The sequence below is a fragment of the Phyllostomus hastatus genome, unplaced genomic scaffold, assembly GCF_019186645.2.
Source record: "Phyllostomus hastatus isolate PE091 unplaced genomic scaffold, TTU_PhHast_1.1 phas_contig_40, whole genome shotgun sequence".
Classification (NCBI taxonomy): Eukaryota; Metazoa; Chordata; class Mammalia; order Chiroptera; family Phyllostomidae; genus Phyllostomus; species Phyllostomus hastatus.
This window is the reverse complement of record NW_025333872.1, coordinates 51,124,285-51,130,429: the sequence shown is the minus strand read 5'-3', so window position 1 is coordinate 51,130,429 and position 6,145 is coordinate 51,124,285. Positions and strand designations below refer to the sequence as shown.

The following is a 6,145-nucleotide window of genomic DNA, read 5'->3' as shown; positions in this document are numbered from 1 at the left end:
AATATAAGAATTAAGATACTGTATTTTACATTTTCTTTTGTACTAAGTCTTCAAAATCTGGTGTGTATTTCATACTTAGTGCATGTGTCAATTTAGACTATCCATACTACAAGTGTAAATAGCCATACTTGGCTAGGGGCTACCCTCTCTGGACAGGGCAGTTCTGGACATGTCTATTTTCATTTCCTCCCCCTCTCTTAAGCCTCTGGAACTATAATGAGAACAATCTATCATGTGAATTGCAGTATTTATTGTTAGTATCAATCATTATCATATGGCCTCCTTGCATTATTTACCCTTTGATGCATTTATCTTGTCTTATAAGCTAACCTGTAAATTCTTTTAAGGCTGGAACTTATGTACTGATTGAATCTCAAGGTTTGAAGTAGCTTTAACAAAACCATCAACTAATTCTTCTCTTGATGTATGGCTTCCCTGCACCTCTTCCTTTTTAAGTAAGCCTTAAGAGTGTTAGGGCTTCCACCCATTGTAAGGCAGACAACTTCTCTGGCTAGTGCTAGAAGGGAATCTTCAGGATCTGAAATCCGTTTCTCTTAAGTCTGCACTTCTTGAGATCACATGAAACGAATCTATGTCACGCAATGAGTCTATTTATTTGGGAGATAGTCCCAGTAGCTTTTTCTCTTCTATAAAAATGCTCCACGTTCAATCACTACTTCTTTATTTACCATCCTTTTGAGTTCCATCATTTTGCTCTTCTTGAAATAGTTCCTACTTGTTCAAGGTCTTCTTAAAGTGCTTGATCTAGAACTGAACAGAGAATTCCAGGAGTGGTTTGGCCAATGAAGAGTATCCCTGGATCACTACTGGCTGCCTCTCTACATAAAACAAAATTCGGTTAGGTCACAAGACACATTTCTTATAAGGGAGATGTAAGAGAAAAAGGATGCCACAACACTTTATTACCTGATACCCAGCTTTGCATGCCCAGCTTTTAGTCCAGAACTATACACACATACACTGTACAGTTCTTGAGGTTTGTTAATTTTCCTGAATTATACCTTCCTGCCTTTTCGATTGAGTCTGAGAATCCTTAAGTGTCTCGTTTTTGGTGGGGTGGTCCAGCCAAAAGGCCGACTAGCAGAGATAACTTGAAGACAAGTAAACAGACTCCAGAAAGCTTAAGAAAAGCGGGACTTGAAACCAGGGAACCGTGTATAAAGTATCCTGAAGCAGCCTGAAGCTCTGGCTGGATATGATGACGGTAGTTGCCCAGTCTTCATACATATTCACTGCTTTTCTCTCCCTTACCTTTAAAAGGAATTATTTTCTCCCTGTCCTGACCTTACAGACTAGGGCGGGGTAATCAGCCGACTCAAACACTAGCACTCTGACGGTGAGCGGGAGACTCCGGTGAGCCGGAGACTCCGGTTGGATCACGAGCCAGGCCTGAGAGTCGCGCCCAGCACCAGTCCTGAATGCGCCCTAGCCTCAGGCCCCGTCACTCCTTACTCAGGGGGCCGGAGGCGGAGGTGGGACCTCCGCTTGCACGCCACCCCAGAGGGGTGGGGCTGGAGGGAGGGGTGGGGCTGGAGGGAGCTACGTGTTGACGTTGGCGCCGCAGCAGGCGGGTGACGTGTTGGTCTGCGCCTGCTCCGCCCCTTCCTATTTTCCGGGTTTGTAGGTCTGTCTGGCTCTGGGCGGTGTGGCCATCTAGCGTGTCCTGTTCTGTTGATTGGGAGCGACTCTGGCGAGCCCGGCGTGGGTTGTGGACGTGGGCTCAGTGGTGGTCTGGCCTGCTTAAGGCCCCCCATTTGGAGTGGCAAGTAAAAATAAAACAGAAAGGGAAAGAGGCGTGGAACCGAAGCTGACTGAGGGATGGGAAGCGCGTGAGCCGGGACTGAGAGGTGAGGAGTTGGAGATCGGAGGAGAAGGGACTCCCCGGCCCTTGGAGGCTGGCGGGGAGGCAGAGGCTGCGGGGTGGGCACCTCTACCGGGCTAGCCTCTGAGGTGATTCTCAGTTAGCCTTGGAGGCGAGCCGCAAGCTGTCATCCCTCTCCTGGTCTCCGGACTAGTCCGGGACCTCCGACAGCCGAAGCGGAGCATTCTTGGAATTTGTCCATGGGGGTGGGGTTCAAAAAAAATGAACTGAGCCACATATTGTTCAGGGGTTAAGCCACCAGGTGATCACCACATGGGATGATTTTTCTTTCTTATGCGTGGGTAATTTGTTTTCATTAGTTTTTTCCCCCTTTCCAAAGTCTTGGTAACTTTTTCGTATTCACGTAGATTTTGGGAGAAAATATGCTTCCTTGTATTTTTTAACCCCTACATTGAAAAGTTAATAGACTGGGTAGGGAGTTGACCATGGTGAATTGTGAGTGAATTTAGCGATCGGGTAATCTAAAATGTCATTTTGAAGTAAGTAGATGTGTGTGTGCACTCTCTCGCCCTAGAGAGGTGTTGGGGGTACATGGGAAGTTCTTTTAAATAGGCTTCTTATCACACACTAATGTATTCATTGAGTGCAGTGGGTTCATGTATTTTGCTGTTCTTTGGTTCAAAAGAAGGATAATTTTAGTGGTAGCTAAATGTTTGATATGAATGAAATCACATGTACAGTTGTAACTAGTAATATTATTTTCTTTCTTTCCCTAAGTGAGGTAAGATTGAATAGCTTATGTTTCCATCACCAGATTTCATGTTTCATAGATTGAAATTATTCATCTGATTTTCAGTGTTGTCGAAATTGAGAATTCAGCTTTTGATTCTACACTGGGTTGTGCTATTCATCTTTTATTTTTAATTATAGTTATAATAATAGTCTTGCATTAGAAAAAGCCTCCCTAGGGATGCCAATCAAGCATAGGCTAAATAATTTTACTTGAGTGGATTTATTTTTCATGTTTAGCTTTCTTCTTCCCTGCTTAACAGTTTTCTTTTGTCATTAATGTTTCGTAGCATTTTCAAAGACTTTCTAGTCATTTTGAAATTGTCAGTGACTAGCAAGTTACTCAGTTGTGTATAGCTAAGAAACATGGCATACACATATGATAAAGGAAAACTTATACTCCATTTCAAGAGAAGAATTGCTTGCTAGCTGATGAGACAAGTTGTCTTTTTAGAAAACTTTTTTACTTTCTTGAAAGTGAGTAAAATGCCCAACAGGCTAATCAGATGGAACAATATAAAAATGTTGAATTTTGCTCTTATTTATAATGGAAATAAGGATATCTATATCTTGATTTAAGAAACTTATAAAATTCTACATAAATGATTTATAAGAAGAAATTAATCTGAGGGTGATATTCAGTTTACAAAAGTAATTTCATTACATCTTTTCCTAGTGTGCATGCCTTTTCTAAAATGAGACCTTTTTTCTTTTTTATTGAATTTATCATGGAGACATTGGTTAATGAAATTATATAGGTTTCAGGTGTACAATTCCATTATACGTTGTCTGTATATTGTATTGTGTATTCACCACCCCAAGTCAAGTCTCTTTCCATCACCATTTATACCCTCTAGACCATCTTCTACCTGTCCCCACCCACTTTTCCCTTTGGTAATCACCATACTGTTGTCTTTGTCTATGAGTGAGATCTGCTTTAAGTAGTACTTTGGAAACTCACTAAACAGTTGCTTCTGAGCATTCTTTAAGGTGTGAAGGAAACTTTGCAAAAACATTATCATTTCTGCATTTCAGGGATTAGAGTGGTAAGGAATAACCTAAAAATCATTTCTGGGAAGCTTCACATATCAGTGCTCTAAGTACACATCATTGAACAAATATTTATTTAGTTCCTTGGCACAGACCATGAACCATACCAGGGAAAAGCAAGACATACACTATGTTTGCATTCTCAGAGATTATAATCAAGATGCTGGCTTTGAAAGACCGTTCAGTGAATTCACTTTAGCAAAGAAAAATACTAATGTATGGCCAGTGAATGCTCCTTTGGCCAACCCAAAATTCGTAAAAATAGAAGCTTTTCAGTGATTTAAAAAGTGAAAAATTTGGTATCCAAGTCACTGATTTTAGCCAAAAGCTTGGGAAAAAATGAGTTATTAGGGAGTTTGAAGAGTGACTTACTTTAGTTTTTCAGAACTCTTCTGTTTGTATTTATTAGAAACAGAACACTGGAAGAACATCGCTGAAATTCTGAATCCAGTGGACATTTTACCACATTTCTTGACATCATTTGACATTTTTTATTTTTTTTCTAAATTTTTTTTTTTTTTAATCCTCACCTGAGGACATTTTTTCATTGCTTTCAGAGACAGAGAAAGAAAGAAAGAAAGAAAGAGAAATATCGATCGGTTGCCTCCCATTCATTGCCTCCGGTACCTGCCTGGGGATCATACACTGTCCTAAGTGGCAGTTAAACCTGCAACCTTTCAGTTATGGGACAACAATCCCACCTACTAAGCCATACCACTAGGGCTATACCTGTTTCTTAAAACCCCTTCTTTCCTTGGTTTTGAAGACACCACACTTCTGGTTTTTCCCTGGCCTTTTTTGGTGTTCTGCTGTTCAAAATCTCTTTTATAGACTTTCCCCACCTATTTATTCCTTAAAGGCTTGTTTTTCTCCACCTTTTGCTGCCTTTTCTTCTTAGTCCACACACAATCCTCGGGTGATTTTCCTCTCTTGTAGTCCTCATTCTTGCTGATGCAGACCCCAGCTGGCAGGTCTGTGTGTTGTGGCTGCGATGAACAAATTCACGTGGACTACAGAAGTCCTGTGGAGAAAAAGGGATGGCATGACTGCTCTCTAAGTGAGAGAGAAGGCCAAACTCCTGCCTGGACAGACTTTTTTATTGCTTTTCTGAGTAAATTCCATAGAGTTTGGTCCTCATTTACTATGCACAGGTTTACAGTAGGTGATTACCTTTTACAGATAACAAAGGAAAGAATGTTGCTAATTACTTCCAAGAGAAGGATGTTACAGATCGAGGGGAAAAGTGGTTGAACTGGTTACACTCAATACTTGGGAGCTTTAGCACAGACTTTAGGAAGTTAGTTTAGAGATATGCAGTAAACATTTGCTGCCTCAATCCAGGGTGAGGGAGTTTTAGCAAAAGCAAGCTTCATAGCAGCCTAGGTACAATGCAGTCCTGATTCCCAGTGGGAGAACCTATCGGTGAGCGTTAGTCCTGTGTGCGGACCTCACTCCCCACTGGCCTTTCCGAGTGGGGGCTGGGCTGCTTTTCCCATGCCACGAGGAGCAGTTTCCTATATCCTGCCACTTCCCTCCCCCTAAAATAATTCCCATCTACTCTAGTATATCTTAGTTCAGTGAATTATACCATCAATCTTACCTATAAATGCGGACGGAAGTCAGTCTTGATCTTTGTCACCTACCCCACCACAAATACAGATAATCACAAGCCAAATAGCTTTAATTTAATCACTTGGATTAATCCACTTTTCTCTAAATCACTATTATTACTTCATTTAGAAATTTATCCTCTTTGCCTTTCATCTGGATTCTTGCAACAATCCCCTAGTATCTTTCTGCAGCTCCATCTTGCCTTCCTGTGGCACAAGCCCTTCACTGTAGTGAGAGTAATCCTTATTAAACACAACTCAATTAAAAACTCTGTTGGAAATTTTTTTACTATCAGAATAATTTCTAAGAACGTTACTTGCAAGGCCTTTCATCACCTGGTTCTTACTTGTTGCTCCAGCTCCATGTCTTGTCTCATTTCTCATGGACTACACTCCAATCTTTTCAGTTCCTTGATGTGAAATGTTCTCATCCCTCAGCTGGAATGTGTTGCCCTCTTTACCTGGCCAACTCTTCATCCTTCAAGTCACAATGTAAGAAAGCTGCTTCCCCTTTCCAACTTCCTTTCTGTTATGATCACACTGTTTACTGCCCCTTTTTATAGCAGACCGCTTTTAAAACAAGTATTGGCATTTTGTATAATTGGTTTGTCTTCCCCACCAGACTATATATAAACTTCACATTGATTTTGCTCACCATGGCCACCCACTTGGTGTCTAGCGTGTAGTAGAAATACTACTCAAGAAATGTCAGTTAAATGAATGAAAGCTGTTCCTACATTCTTTTGCTCTGATTTTCTTTCAAGAGCCCACTCCTACCCTAGAGTTTCTAACAGATATCAACTTTTCTTTTACCCTTGATTTTGCTATTCTGCTTTATTAGCTTGAGACTTTG

At 41.0% G+C, this 6,145-nt stretch overlaps 1 protein-coding gene across 1 annotated transcript in view; it reads left to right on the top strand.

Moving 5' to 3' along the window:
• The first annotated feature begins 1,650 nt into the window (after positions 1-1,650).
• The window catches only part of ASCC3 (activating signal cointegrator 1 complex subunit 3), a 307,023-nt gene continuing 302,528 nt past the window's right edge, over positions 1,651-6,145 (top strand). The window contains exon 1 of the mRNA XM_045843194.1: positions 1,651-1,868. The gene's annotated coding sequence lies outside the window, so the exon portion shown is untranslated. The remainder of the gene's footprint in view (positions 1,869-6,145) is intronic.